This window comes from Anolis sagrei, chromosome 3 (genome assembly GCF_037176765.1).
Source record: "Anolis sagrei isolate rAnoSag1 chromosome 3, rAnoSag1.mat, whole genome shotgun sequence".
In the NCBI taxonomy this organism is placed as follows: domain Eukaryota; kingdom Metazoa; phylum Chordata; class Lepidosauria; order Squamata; family Dactyloidae; genus Anolis; species Anolis sagrei.
In genome coordinates this window covers 146,972,333-146,988,399 of record NC_090023.1, presented here as the reverse complement: position 1 = coordinate 146,988,399, position 16,067 = coordinate 146,972,333, and the positions used below count along the sequence as shown (strand labels likewise).

At 42.0% G+C, this 16,067-nt stretch overlaps 1 protein-coding gene across 3 annotated transcripts in view; it reads right to left on the bottom strand.

Moving 5' to 3' along the window:
- The window catches only part of PSD (pleckstrin and Sec7 domain containing), a 128,021-nt gene extending 119,152 nt beyond the window's left edge, over positions 1–8,869 (bottom strand). For all 3 annotated transcript variants that reach the window (XM_060769221.2, XM_060769222.2, XM_067466947.1), the window contains exon 1: positions 8,685–8,869. The gene's annotated coding sequence lies outside the window, so the exon portion shown is untranslated. The remainder of the gene's footprint in view (positions 1–8,684) is intronic.
- Between the last annotated feature and the right edge of the window lie 7,198 nt (positions 8,870–16,067).

The window sequence follows — 16,067 nt, the reverse complement described above, 5'->3', positions numbered from 1 at the left end:
CGTTTGACACCACTTTATCTGCCCATGCATCAATGCCATGGAATCATGTGAAATGTAGTTTCCCAAGGCCTTGAGCCTTCTCTGACAAAGAATGCTAGTGCCTCACCAAACTACAATTTCCATGATGTGGTGTGAAACTGCATTAATTTAATAGTGTAGATGAACCCCTAGCTCTGTCTTTAATCCTGCCTTCAGCATCAAATGTGAAGGTTACATTCAACCAAAACACAACACAAGCCTGAAGATGCATAAGTAAAATGGAGATGCACCTATCTGCCATAATTTTTTTAAAATTCATTAAATTTTAACAAGTTTGACAGCATTTTTATTTTCTTTTTACAGACTCCACCAAGGTTATTGAACTACTAGAAACATGTACCTGGAATAGCCTCATCTTTCTTTTCTAAATGGAAAGTGGCCATTCTCTGTCTCTTAGGTTCTTGCAAGAGATTTACAGAGCTCATTTTCTTTCTTTGATGAGCATACTAATATGTAATGTCTTGATTACCAAACTGGCTTGATGTCTCATGTGGGAGGAAAAAACCTGGGGTAGAAATTTAATAAATTAAATCAAATCAAATTTATATATATATTTATACACACACACACACACACGCCCTTTGTTGGTGTACTAGATATTTAAACAATTGCACAATTACATGACATTACATAAAATACAGTAAAAATAATAACAATATAAAAACAAAAGCTAAAGCATTCTTTAAAACAAAGTCAATGACAGTTTTGAAAGCTAAAGATAGTCTTATCTATATACCTAAAAGTCCACAGGGATAGAACCTACCTAATTTCCCCTTAATGGGAATCACACACTGGGAGTGCTGCTACTTAAATATCCTTGCTTATGTACCTACCAATCTTATCATTTTTGTGGGTGGGTATAATTCAAGGCAACTGATGAAAACTGCAAAAAACAGGTAGACCCATATGAAGGAGGAAGCCCTTCAGATAGAATAAGATTCCTTCTGAACATTAGGAAGAACTTCCTGACTGTGAGAGCTGTTCAGCAGTGGAACTCTCTGCCCTGGAGTGTGGTGGAGGCTTCTTCTCTGGAGGCTTTTAAACAGAGGCTGGATAGCCATCTGTCGGGGGTGCTTTGAATGCAATTTTCCTGCTTCTTGGCAGGGGGTTGGACTGGATAGCCCGCAAAGTCTCTTCCAACTCTATGATTCTATGTTTAGGGCAGAGATGTCAAACGTGTGGCCCTCTGCGTGTTTGGGACTCCAACTCCCAGAAGCCCTAGCCAAAATTCTGGGAGCTGAAGTCTGAAACACCCAGAGGGCCACAGGTTTATTAATCAAAGCCAATACCCTGAATGGGATCAAAAGCAAAGTTGAAGCAGGGACATTGATTCAAGAACCATATATACAATAGTCTCGCTTATCCAACCTTTGCTCATCCAACATTCTGTTTTATCCAACGCAGTCTGCCTCCTGCCCAGATCCACAGCTGTTTCAATATATTGCAATGTTTTGGTGCGAAATTCATAAATAAAGTAATTACTACATAATGTTACCGTGTATTGAACTGCTTTTTCTGTCCATATGTTGTAAAACATGACATTTTGGTGCTTAATTTGTAAAATCATAACGTAATTTAATGTTTAATAGGCTTTTCCTTAATCCTTTCTTATTATCCAACATTTTCACTTATCCAACGTTCTGCCGGCCTGTTTATGTTGGGTAAGACTCTACTGTAGTTGCTAAAGTACACACCAAAGAAGTCCTTCTTAGACATAATTCTGAAACCACTGAAGTAATTTAAATAACACACAAGATTAACCTTTTTACTTGTCAATGCTTGCTAGGGGCTATCCAGACCATAGTAGCCACTCTTAGGACAATACTGGATTCAAGCCAGTGCCATCTTGATGCATCTTGATGCATGGGCATACTTGACAGTTGTCCAGGGGCTAAACAATTATCCATGCACAGAAGAGAATTTAACATAAAATTTCTAATCCCCTTCCTCAACATTGAAATTTCCCACTAACTCAGTAGAAAAATTACAGCTTGCAGCAGAGAGCCTGCATTAGCGAGAAAAATTTACTGTGAAATTACACCTACATTTCATTTTTGTTCTCGTTTCTTCATATTTTCCCTTTCCTACTTCTCTCTCCCCCCCCCCCCCAATGTGTGTGTGTGTGTGTGGAGTGGGGAGGTTGGGGAAAAACTGAATAGCGGGTACAGGTGCCATGTGCAAAGCAGGGCACATTCGGCACCGTAGATGTGGAAAGAGAGGAGTCCCCTCTCCTTTGACTTGGGGGGGGGGGGGGAATTGAGGGGAGTCCCCTTCCCTTCACTTTTTTATTCCTAGGAATTTATTGTGTAGGCAAGACCCAGTGCATTGCTTTTCCTGCTTTTCCTGGTGTTAAGACAGCTCTGATCCAAGCTTTACATTGGAAATATAACCATTCAGAGCACAGGTAGTATTCCAACTCCAGTTAATCACCTTTTTCCAGGAAAACCGAGAGTTTTTCTAACAATCTGGTCAACAGGTTGCATATCAACCAAGGTTCTGCTTTGTCTTATTGAAACTGAATTTGTTTACCCACATTCAGTGCTTCTTGCACATGTTTTAAAAAAGGGGTGGAAGGGTTGAATTGGCTCTTTCCTTAGGATAACAATAATGCATAGTTACAATATTTTATGTAGGTGTTAAAAAGCACACAATGAACCCTGAGAAACCCTATATGCAAACAGCAATGAATTCAAGCAATTGCTCCCCAAAGGTGCTTGATGTGAACTTTCAACCCAACCTCACTTGGCTCTGCCATCGCAGGTCACATATCAGCCAAACAGTTCAGATGCCATTGATCATGGCAATTTACTTTAACTGCCATGATCAATGGCATCAACTGCCACTGAAAGACTGAGAAAAACCAAGAAGGACAGATTTATCCTGTTCAGATTCTGGTATGTTTCATCAACAAAAGTGGTCCAAATGGTTTCTGTCCCAAAACATGGCCTGAACATGGTTGGGAAAGGAACCAAATAATCTACTTTGCCTTCTCTGGCAGGAAGTTCTATAGCCAGAAACAAGCTACCAAGAAGACCCACAGGCCATTTAAAGGTAAAGACAATGACACCGAATTAAGGCAGAAGTGCTCTCTCAGTGAGTGTGACAGATGCATATTTGGCACACTCACCGAGACAGCACTTCAGCCTTAATTCAATGTCATTGTCTTTACCTTTAAATGGCTTGTGGACTTTCTTGGTAGGAACACCAATTGTGACTCAATTTGTACTTCACTCATAAAGTCAGTTTGGCGCAGCAGTTTGAGCACTGGAATTTTCACTTGGCCACAGTGGGAAATTCGCACTCTCTCAGCCTCATAGAATGCAAAGCTCTTCTGAACAAAGAAAACTGTTATAGGGTTGCCTTCAAGTTGGAAATGACTTAAAAGCACACAACAACAACACCTCCATTCTTTTAGTCCAGTGGTTGTCAACCTTTTTTTTTGACCCAGGGCCACTTTGACCAGGGACCACTTTGAGCAAGGGACCACTCTCCAAGATTAGGGTTACAAATAAGTTTTTGGTCAACTTTAGATTCGGTTTGGTTATTTGGAGTGCCGATTCAGAAAATTACATTGGACAGCTCCAGTTTCTCATACAGAACATAAGTTATCCAGTAGTCGCCATCAGCTCGCCCACAGAAAACCATATTTAATAATCTAGAGCTGATGTGCTCTAGACAATGCAATTTTCTGAATCAGCACCCCAAATAACCCCAGGAACAGGCCTAAAAACGAAAACACCAAGATGCCCCCACTTCTAGGCGCCACATGGAATTGGTCACTTATGGGGAGGGAGGAGGAGAAGCAGTCAGGAGGCTTGTTGTTGCACCTTTTGTGGGTAGTCAACTTTTCCCCTCCTGACATCCCCATTGCCTCGGCACTATAAGAGGGTTTCGTGAGACCAGTCTCTCCCGTTGCAACGGTGTAGTAACTGTGGGAATCATATTTTAGTTCTTGTGGACCACTGCTGGTCTATGGATTACAGGTTGGGAACCACTGTCCTAGTCCATTGCAAGTAAACTAAAAGCTGTTCTGTACCAGCAGCAATCCCTGAAACTGTACCAGATATTACGCTGGTCCACTTGGACTGTAAATGGACAGCTATGGCAAGATCCACTCAACCTGGAATGGAACTGATTTACTTTATCAGCCTCTTCCAGGGAAGCCTAGAGTTGTGCTGCCACTCTAAGGCCTTATTTAAAAGAGGAAGGTTAGAAACAGTCCAGTAGGAACATAGTGTGTTCAGATCCAGTGATGTCTTTTTTAGCAAAGGTCTTACAATGGCTTCTTTGGGAGGAGCCAGGGCGTAATCCTCTTTCCACCATACAAATGACCAAACCTCCTCCAGCAGCTGTTATCAGTCATGAGGGACACTAACGAACAAGCTAAGGGTCTCATTCACACCTTCAGGATGAATAAACTGAAATGCCATTGTAAATTGCTTTAAATAAAACAAACAAACCCATCCGTCAATATGATTGCTTCAATTATCACAACAGAATTTCCACTCAAGGTAGAATCCAAGTTAAAGCGTAGGTCAGGGAGGGCATGAACAATTTTCTCAGCAAAGTGTTTGGCACTTTCATTACAACGGGTTTCTCAATGCTCCTTCTCATTACCTTAGGTCTCAAATGTAATTGCCCTTTAAAACACCCTGAACTATTAATGCAATTGGACAACACTATATTGAAGCAATGGTAGCAAATAGCTTCCTTGTTACACTTCTCTTCACAGATGAGCTCCTAAAATGGTCTTTGCCTGGTGTTTGATCATCTTGTCCATCATTTATCTAAGTATCTAACCAAGCAACTGATTGCCCGCAAAACTAAGAAGCCAGTGCTGTGCATTACAGCAGGGGGATACTTAGGAGCAATACATCAATTGCCTGCCTCATTGCCCACTCCTCAGACCAACAGGATCACCAGCTCTAGAAGTTGGAAAATCTCTCAGAGTGTTTCAAGATCCATTATTCTCTCTCAATGAATCATTTTAACAGAACTAGAAGGTAAAGGTTTGTTGTCCTGCTCAGCATTTGTCTCTTGGGGATGTCCATCTTTAATTTTTAAACACTGCTTGTACATGCGCTCAGCGTAAGCTTACTCTCTTAATGCAACCAATTAGAAAGAATTTCAAAAGAAAGAGAAAAATGGTTTTGACAAGAGGGTCAACACATGGACTATCAATTTCCAGCTTATCTGAAATGTAAATGTATTGCATCCATAGAACAAAGTATAAGAACCACAGTACATGTGCCTGAGCTTTAAAGGGGCAACCCAATGGCCCAGTGACCTGGAAGCCACCAACCATCACTTGTATTGGGTTGCTGTGAGTTTTTTTTAGCTGTATGGACATGTTCCAGTAGCATTCTCTCCTGATGTTTCACCTGCATCTGTAGCTGGCATCAAGGTCAGATGTGGGTGAAACATCAGGAGAGAATGCTACTGGAACATGGCCATACAGTTCAAAAAGCTGACAGCAACCCAGTGATTCTGACCATGAAAATCTTCAACAACACATCACTGCCATTGAAAGGCATGATGTCTCTTAAATGGAGTAAGCAAAACAGCTGTCATGAATGGATTTCTCCTAAATGAATCTGCCTATTCCTCTTTTGAAGGCATTCACATTGGTGGCCATTAATGAACTACATAGTTTGATCATGGGAAAGTACAGGAGGAATTTTCATTCATCCTGCTTTTTCAGTGACTGATGTAATTTCTAATACTGTAAGAGATCAAGAGTTTCTGGAATTTTGAAAGATGAGAGAACCTATCTTCCTGACCTTTCTCCCCGTTGTGCAGAAATGTATGTTTTCCCTTCAAGCCTGTCCTCGCTCACTTTTCCGCCTGACTCTTAGCCGAAGAGCCTCAAAACTTGTAGTCTTTCCTCCTAGAGGAGCCCCCCCTCTTGTGCTGTTAAACTTGCAGTCTGTCTTTCAGGCCAAGATGCTACCTGAGATTTGTCAATTTTCCTTCCAAGGGGCAATCTTCACCCACTTCCCTTTGTCTCACACTCCTTCTTGACTATGAGTTGTTTGTAAGTCACAAATCACAGAATAATAGAGTTGGAAGAGGCCATACAGGACATCCAGTCCAACCCCCTGCCATGCAGGAAAAGCACAATTAAAGTACCCCTGAGAGATGGCCATCTGGCCTCTGTTTAAAAGCCTCCAAGGAAAAAGCTTCCACCAGACTCCGAGGCAGAGAATTCCACTGCTGAACAGCTCTCACAGTCAGGAAATTCTTCTTAATGTTCAGATGGAATCTGCTTTCCTGGAATCCATTGTTCCAAGTCTTAGCGCCCTTCCAGACAGGCCCTATATCTCAGGATCTGGTTCCAGGATTATCTCACAGTGTGGATTCATATAATCCAGTTTAAAGCAGAAAACCTGGGATCAGATCCTGGGAAATAGGGCCTGTCTGTAAGGGCCCCTAGTCTCCAGCTTCCTGTTCAGCTGTCATTTTACAACTCCTGCTTCTGCGGAGGAGACATGGTGGCTATGTATAAATGTGAGGGGAAGTCATAGAAAGGACGGAGCAAGCTTGTTTTCTGCTTCCCTGGAGACTAGGACGCAGAACAATGGCTTCAAACTGCAAGAAAGAAGATTCCACCTGAACATTAGGAAGAACTTCTTAACGGCGAGAGCTGTTCAGCAGTGGAACTCTCTGCCCCGGAATGTGGTGGAAGCTACTTCTTTGGAGGCTTTTAAGCAGAAGCTGGATGGCAATCTGTTAGGGGTGCTTTGAATGCAATTTTCCTGCTTCTTGACCGAATGAGGTTGGACTGGGTGGCCCATGAGGTCTCTTCCAACTCTAGGATTCTAGGAACATTTCAAAATATGTTTAAAGGCTGCTCCAGATGAACTAATGGTTCTTAACATGTGGGCTGCGGACCACCAGTGCGCCTCGAAAACGAAAATCTGGTCCGTGAGCCTCATTCCTCTTTATTAATTTTATTGTTATATTTCCACTCCTTTCTTGATGCCTGCCACTCCTTCCCTGATGCTGACCATGGCACATGTTCTGTATCAGAAACTAGAGCCAACATGATCTACCCAATGCAATTTTCTTAACCAGCACCCCAAATAACCAAACTGAATCTAAAGTTGACCAAAAACTGATTTGTAACCCTATTGATAGTAATATGTTGGAAAGTGGCCCCTGATCAAAGTGGCCCCTGATTTAAAAAAAAAAGGTTGGGAACCACTGCTTTAAAGGAAACCACTGCATACTATTAAGTGTTACTCATGTACTTGGTTACAGTTTCTCTTGGAAAATATATGTCAGAGTTTGACATAGTATCATAGAGTTGGAAGAGACCTCATGGGCCATCCAGTCCAACCCCCTGCCAAGAAGCAGGAAAATTGCATTCAAAGCACCCCTGACAGATGGCCATTCAGTCTCTGTTTAAAAGCTTCCAAAGAAGGAGCCTTCACCACACTCCAGGGCAGAGAGTTCCACTGCTGAACGGCTCTCACAGTCAGGAAGTTCTTCCTAATGTTCAAAAGGAATCTCCTTTCTTGTACTTTGAAGCCATTGCTCCGTGTCCTAGTCTCCAGGGCAGCAGAATAAAGCTTGCTCCCTCCTCCCTATTACTTCCTCTCACATACATGGCTATCATGTCTCCTCTCAGCCTTCTCTTCTTCAGGCTAAATGGACAGTTTAGCTTTAAATGGAACATGTCAAAGTCAAGTGGTCCCTAGTCAAGTGGTTCCTGGCTGGGAATCACAGCTATACAGATAACAATTGACCTTAGGGTCCTTCCACACTGCCATATAATCCAGAATATCAAGGCCGATAATCCACAATATCTGCTTTGAACTGGGTTATCTGGGTCCATTCTGCCATACAATCCAATTCAATATGGATTTTATACAGTGGTGTGGAAAGGGCTGAAGAAACACCAAGACAATGTTGGGTGCAGGCTTCAGGCCAGGAGTAGAAGACTTTGAACTTCCAGCCACCTGTAGACAGTGCTGGGTGCCTGGCCTATGCTCTTAGCCCAAGGCCTCTTGTGGGATGAGGTGCCAGGAGTTCAGCCACCCAATGTCCAAAATGCTCACCCCAAAAGAGGAAGAGTGTGAAACAGCCCTGTTAAGTCTGCATTTTTAAAAAGGCAGGAAGGAACTGAGGTTTGGCTTCAATGGATAACGGCTTCGGCTTCTGAGGGAATAGACTCAGATCGCAAAAAAGGGGAAGCATGGCTTGAAGGGAAGCAAGTTCAAGATGGCCTCTCCTTCTGAGGGAAAGGCACCAGACCTGAGGCGGAGGAGGGGGCCCTCCTTCCTAACCCCCCCCTTCTTTAAGGCCTCTCCTTCAGGTGTATAGGGCTCCATGGGGTGCCAAGGGGTGCGGAGGCGCCTCAGCTTCCCAGCCCCCTTCCTTTCCAAGAGACCCCAAGAGGCTGCTCCCCGCATTCCGAGGGGTTGAGCAGGGATTCGGCACAAAGGATGAAGCCCCCTCCCCTCCCTCCCTCCCTCCCCAAGAAACCTGCAGGGCTGCCCCTCCTCCTCCTCCTCCTCCTCCGCGCCCGCCCCCCGCCTCCATCTGTCCCTCAGCTGCTCAGCCAGCGAGGGCGCTTGGCCATCCTGAGAGGCAGCCCCGCCACCGCCGCAACCCTTTGTCTGGCCGCCGACGCCTCCGCTCACCTGGGCAGACTGCTGCAGAGCTGCCCCGTCCTTCCCCCGCGGAGGAGCCTGGCCACGGGCCGAGCAGCAGTGAAGAAGACCCTGCCTGCCTGCTTGCCTGCCTGCCTGCCGCCGCAGCTCCTCCTCCCGCAGCAGGTAGACAGACAGGGAGGCCGCCTTGCTGATGCCCGCGGATTGCAGCAGCCCCCAGGCCGCCTTGCCCCGCCCCTCCCCTCCCGCCGGCGCCAATCAGCGGCCTCTTTGCCCCAGCCCCGCCCCTTCAGCAGCCTGGCGCGCGGGGCTCTGTCAAGGCGGCCCAGGTGCCAACCCGGCACGCGGCGCCCGGAGCCCAGGAAAAAAGGCGGGAGGGCGGCTGGGCGTGTGGGCGGGGCCAAGCGCGCAAGGAGAGCTTCTCCCCTGTCAGGAGCCAGGGGCGCCTTTCCGCCTCTCCTCCCCACTTAATAATCTATCTATCTATCTATCTATCTATCTATCTATCTATCTATCTATCTATCTATCTATCTATCTATCTATCTATCTATTTAAAAATGCTCTGTGCATAATGAGTAGCTTAAAAACAAAAGAACCAATAAACGAAATCACACCAAATTTGGCAATAAATGTTCCACAACACAAGGAGTGACCATCACTCAAAAAATTATGATTTTGTCATTTTGAAGTTGTAGTTGCTGGGATTTATAGTTCACCTATAATCAAAGAGCATTCCGAACTCTATCAATTGAACCAAACTTGGCACACAGAACTCCCATGACCAACACAAAATATTGGAAGGGTTTGGTGGGCATTGACCTTGAGTTTGGGAGTTGTAGTTCACCTACATCCAGAGAGCACTGTGGACTCAAACAATGATGGATCTGGACCAAACTTGGCATGAATACTCAATATGCCCAAATATAAATACAGATGGAGTTTGGGGGAAATAGACCTCGACATTTGGGAGTTGTAGTTGCTGGGATTTATAGTTCTCTTACAATCAATGAGCATTCCGAACTCCATCAACGATAGAACTGGACCAAATTTCCCACACAGAACTCCCATAACCAACAGAAAATACTTAAGGCCATCCAGTCCAACTTCACCAGGGCAAGAAAATCTAATCAAAGCCCTCCTGACAAAGAGCCATCCAGTCATAGATAGAGATCTATATGATTCACACAGAGAGAGATACAATATAATAGATTTGAAAGGGGCCGCTAAAGAAGGACAACGATATGTTGCATGTTCCAGAGTAGGCAAACCAGACACAACAAGAAATACCGTTTACCCACAAACAGAAAGAAATTGCATAGATTAGAAACCATTACTTTATTTTCCAGATCACTGCAACGCGTGGCAGGGGATGGCTAGTAATCTATATAAATAAAAATGTATTGTCAGATTGTGGGATTAACAGAACTCAAAAACCACTGGACAAATTGACACCAAATTTGGACACAGGACACCTAACAACCCAGTGTATGTCCTTCACTCATAAAAACACTGAAAAACACAACAGAGGGGACTTAAAAAGCCCCAAAAAGCTAAATGATGAAAAGCTAAATGACAATACAGAAAAAGGGGAAAAAAGAGGGGAGGGGAGGGGGGAAAAAGAAGGAAAGAAAGAGGGAGGGAGGGAAAGAAAGAAAGAAGGAAAGGGAGAAGGAAGCACGGAAGCAAAGAGAGAAGAAAGGAAAGAAAGAGGTAGAGAAGGAAGAAAGGAGAGAAAGGGGGAGGGAAAGAAAAAGGGAGGGAAGGAAAGTTAGAGAAGGAAGGAAGGAAGGAGAGAAGGAAATAAAAAAGGGAAGGAAGGAAAGGGAGCGAAGGAAGGGGGGAAGATATAGAGAAAGAGGGATGCTTCTCCTCACTTCAGGGCCTAACGCATGCTGGAGTCTCAAATATAAGTAAGACCTTCTGAAGCAGGTCAGTCCTGGAAAACAAAGTGAGAACAGGAGGCAAAACTGGTTTCTATTTTTATTGAAGCCTTATGTGGAGTTGTTATGGTAACTGCACATAAGGAGACAGAGAGAACAGTGCCCATCTTCCTTCTTATGGGTGTCCTCAAGATACAACATGCCTTGTTCTCAAAATTGCTAAAGTCAACATTATATGCTGTGGGTACACAATGTTATACTTGATTGGAAAAGCATCACATCAACAGCTAATCTGACAATAGTTATCTTTTGTTATTTATTTTATTAATAGTATGTATTCTGCAGAACATATTATATAGAGGACATGCAATAGGTGGGATATTGCTCCACAGACTTGATGATATGTTAACTGTGGCCAGTTTCTCCTTTCCCTTCTTCACATGTATATATATATGTCTATGTCTTTATCTAAGTATTTATCTAACAATGATTTTCACAACAAAGATAGCACCAAAATGTGTTGCCTGTGATCAGCGTTGCCTGTCCTCAGGAAATGTGTTCCCTCTGAAGCTAGTTTTAGAAATTCTAAGTGCCAGCTTGTGTTTGTGATAGTTTCTGTATCACACTCCTGTTGGGCTATTTAGGCAGGAGGACTGCAGATGCATCAATTTCTATGGTTACCTTGTTGATGTTTGCTATTAAGTACTTTCCAGCAATGGGTAACCTTAAGGCAAACCTAACACAGGCAATATTTCTTCAAAAGGAGCTTGCCATGCCCTTCCACTAAGATTGTGTGACTTGCCTGGTTGATTTGCATGGCATGATTTGAACCCTGCCTCCTAGTCCAACACTCAAACCACTACACTATGTTCTCTCATGCTGTTAATGAACAAAACGGAGAGTGGCAAACAGCCCTGTAAGTGTGATCTGAATAACTGAGACAGTACTGAAAGGACAGCTCCTCATCAAAGGATAGTCACAGCTCTCTATTGCTGAGCGATAACTTTCCCAGGAGCCAAAAACCACCAGCAGTTTCTGAATCATTATGGGTTATTCAGAGGTGAGGAAATGCATTTTCTGCAAGACAGCTATATTTTTATCTACATATGAATTTGTGTTGCTTGGAAAATGCAATTTCCTCCTGCTCCTTTCTCCCCTCTGTTTAAATTCCATGTATAATATAACCATATTATACAATTGTTATGGGAAAATATTAGATCTTACATGTTGTTCTACTATACAATGTGATGGCAGACTTTGATATTGCCTTGTTTTTAACCCTCAAATGCTACTGTATATGAAGAAATATCATTTTTTTTTGTATTTAGAGTTTTGGAGTGACCCCTTGTATTCATCACCAAGCTGTTAAAGATTTTACATGGCACTTACTGACTGCTAGGATCTCTTCTTTTCCTTGTATTTTTCTATATGTGTGTGTGGCTGTTGAATAAGAGAGTGGAGATGACAGCATGGGCATTGACATATCTGCTGCCTTGTATGGGCAATGTAACATAATTAAATACACAATGTACAAATGTGTACTAGAAAATATTAGTTCTCAGAATATGCAAAAAATATCAATACTCGAGTAACAATCCCACAATATATAAATGAGCATATTTCAAGATCTTATATCAGGACTTAATAGATTATTAGGGCAGGGGTTCTCTAAACCCTGTCCTAATCCGCGGAGCCCTTTTGGAAGCAAAACTTTCTCATGGAAGCTCAAGAAATGTTTATATACTATATATTATGTTGTGTGTGGTTTTTTTTATGTATAAAAGGAATGGGCCAGGTCTATGGCAGATGAATGGAGAATGTTTGCATAAACTAATTGCACAGTGCAAAACCAAAACAAAACAAAAACAAAAACAAAAAAATAAGAGAAAAGAAAAAGGAAAGAAAGAACTATACAATATCGAAAATGAAGAACAATTTAAATCAATATAAACTTAACAGTATTTCAGTGGCATCCAGTCCAACTCCCTTTGGCCATACAGGAAAAGCACAATCAAAGCACCCAAACAGATGGCCACCCAGTCTTTCTAATAATAATAATAATAATAATAATAATAATAATAATAATAATAGCAGAAACCCATGAGGTCATCCAGTCCAACTGCCTTCTGCCAAGCAGGAAAACACAACAGATGCCCACCTGACCTTTGTAATAATAATAATAATAATAATAGCAGAGGCCATCCAGTCCACTCCCTCCTGCCAAGTAGGAAAACACAACAGATGGCCATCCAGCCTTTGTAATAATGATTAATAACAACAACAATATCAACAACAACAGAAACCCCTTAGGCCATCCAGTCCAACCCCCCTCCTGCCATGCAGAAAAAACACAATCAAAGTACCCCCTGAGCAAAGAAATGGAGGGGGGGGGTCTGGGCAGCAAGAAAAAGTCTGGGCAGCAAAGGAGGTGGGGGAGAAAGGATGCAGCTGCTGTTGTTTCCGACAGCTCAAAACTTTAATTTCCCTGCATTTCTCAGGAGGAGGAAAGAGGAGGAACCGGGAAGCAGCATGGTGCGACGGAACCCCTCACTATTACCCATGGAGCCCCAAGGGATCCACAGAGCACAGTTTGAGAATCCCTGTATTAGGGATAATCAAGCCCTTAGGAGTCCTTTTAGCTATACTAATTGTAAGCAAAATAACATGCATTCTAGAAGTATTCATGATTTCAGTTTTCAACCTATTCTGTTCTGTTACCTGTTTCCTACTTCCATGCAATTATACAACCTTTAAAAAATACCCATTTAAGTTTATAAAACATCTATTTAATAGCTTATTAACTATTTTAAATTAAAGTATGAAAAATAAAATGTAAGAGAGCACTGGGACTAATTAGGCTTGCCTTGGACAGGCAGTAGATGCATAAAATGCGAGTGGTGTTTTGATATTATTTGTCTTTAAAAAGAGAGTAGAATCTGCAGCCCTCTTTTTAAAATATATATAGAAAAAGAATATAAACAGCTTTTAATTTAAAAGTTATATACATAACGTATAGTCACCACAAAAAGAATTAAATCAATTAATGTTGACTTCCCCAGGGGACCCCAGGGGAGTTCTTCAGAGCTATCCATTTTTCATGTGTTTTCAGAGCCATTGATTATTTTACTTGGTCAGAGTCCAGCATAATATTCAGGCTGGACAAAGAGCATTAAGATATCGCTTCCATTAAAATATGTTTTCCCTTTTCAATTAAGATACAACATAGATTACAGCAAATAAAACAAATTAAACAGGATCCTCAAGGTAAAGGGAAACATTAGAACAATAAGCCGAAGCAATGACAGGTAGAAGTAATACAAATATCAAATGTGAAAAGAAAATGAACTAATGAATGTCAACCTAAACAAAAATCACTTTAAGAAAACGAATTGCAAGTTAATTTCTAGGTACATAGATGGAGTTGATGGGAGAGGTTTTCCTTCTGGAACCATAGTCAGATGGACAACACTTCACAAAAAATGTTTGGGTTTTTTTGTAAAAACAAAGCAAATCTTATCAAGAGAGCTTTAAACTAAATTGTTGGGGCTTGGAGATGACCTATCCAAAGACAAACTCTAAACACAAAGATGGAAATTCTAGAGGGACAATGGAAGGGAGGATAAGAGCAACAGTAAAAAAATCACAGTAGAATAAAAAGTGAGAACAAACAAGGCTTTATATGTTTATAGACCAATACACAGAGTTTGGGGAAAAATTATACAAGCTTCATGTTCTAGTGCTGGAAGGCAAATTTGATTTTATAACTGTAATGGAGACTTGATGGGATGACTCCTATGATTGGAATGTAAAAATTGAAAGATATAACCCATTAAAAAAGATAGGTAAAGGTAAAGGTTTCCCTTTGACTTTAAGTCAAGTTGGGTCCGGCTCTGGTGGGATGTGCTCATCTCCATTTCTAAACCAAAGAGCTGGCGTTGTCCATAGACACCTCCTAGGTCATGTGGCCGGCATAACTGCATGGAATGTTATCTTCCTACCAAAGCAGTACCTATTGATCTACTCACATTTGCATGTTTTTGAACTGCTAGGTTGGCAGAAGCTGGGGCTAACAACGGGAGCTTACCTCATCCATAGATTTGAACTGGCGACCTTCTGATCAGCAAGTTCTGCAGCTTAGCCGTTTAACCCGCTATGCCACTGCGACCCATCAAAAAATGATAAAAGTGGCAAAAAAGGATGGGAAGTAGCATAATAGGTCAAAGGCGAATATACTTGTACTGAAATCCACAAGGGAGAGTAGACCAATAGGGAACATTTGTAAAGCGGAAACAAATAAATAAAAGCCACATCGTTGTATAATTTACTATAGGCTGTCAAATGAACAATTTCAACTTCAGTGTTTAATCATATATTTACACTTCAGGATCTTGGCTATTTGCTTCATAGCTGTCCTTCCAAGTTTTAATGTTCTTTTGATTTTGTGACTGTTGTTTCCATTTTGATTAACTACGTTTTCAGCTCCCAATCTTATTCTGATCTCCACTCTTTCCCTTTTCCTAACTGACCTAATCTAACCATTTAATAGGCAGGCTTCTAGGAGTTTATATCCCTTCTCCTGTAGCCCTCAGTTCAAAATATCTTGAAAACATTGATTGACAGGCTCTACCCTGGCCTGCTTTTTGCTTCACATCCCTATCTGCATACGCCTGAATCCACTGCTGCTTTCTCCAGGATGCTCAATAGAAAATTGTCACTATTGTTTTCCTCGGGAGAGGAGGGATATTGCAATTTCCTATCCCTTCAAGGCATCTACTTCAGCTTAGCATCTCTCATCTGTCAAAGTAAGGAGTCCCTGTTCTTTCCTTCAAGATTCTTGAGAGATGAACCACTGCTGTTCTTCCGCTTTTGTCTCTCAAGTGGAAAGAAATTATAATTCTCAACCCCCGAGCAACGAACCCACTATCTGCATAAGCCTGAAACAAATATCAGATATTACATATTATTTCTGTATCTGATTAGGATACCCTGACACCAAAGAACAAGGCAAAAAAATTTGGGCTTGACCTAGGAGAGGCACATTTTGTGCAAAGCTGTGGTAACAGGCTGATATACATTTGACACAAAGCTTACGCAGAAGGGCATCATTCCTTTAAAACCTTAAAAACAGTAACAAGAGTTTATGTAGCTGAAGATGTTTGCGCCTCTTCAATCCCTCTTCTCAGAAGAAAACAAGTAAGCAAGTAGAGTGTGAAAATACATCGTGGGCAGCAAATGTTTAAAATTTACACAGGAATGCATAGCAATCTAAAAAGATTTTCCTACTAAATCCTGTTAAAATATGAAACAGAAAATGATCAGTTGCAATTTCTGAATTCATTCTGAAATAAAAGCCCTCTCCTCATAGAAGTTTTCCACCTCAAGTCTATCCACAGTATACATTAAACTATCCCACGCTGCCCTGCTTCATTCTTTGAAGGCAACACCCACAACCATTATCTGAAGTTGCTTTAAAATCCGTGTTACACAGGTGACATCTACTGGTTGTCCCTTCAATAGCATGTGGGTTGCCTCA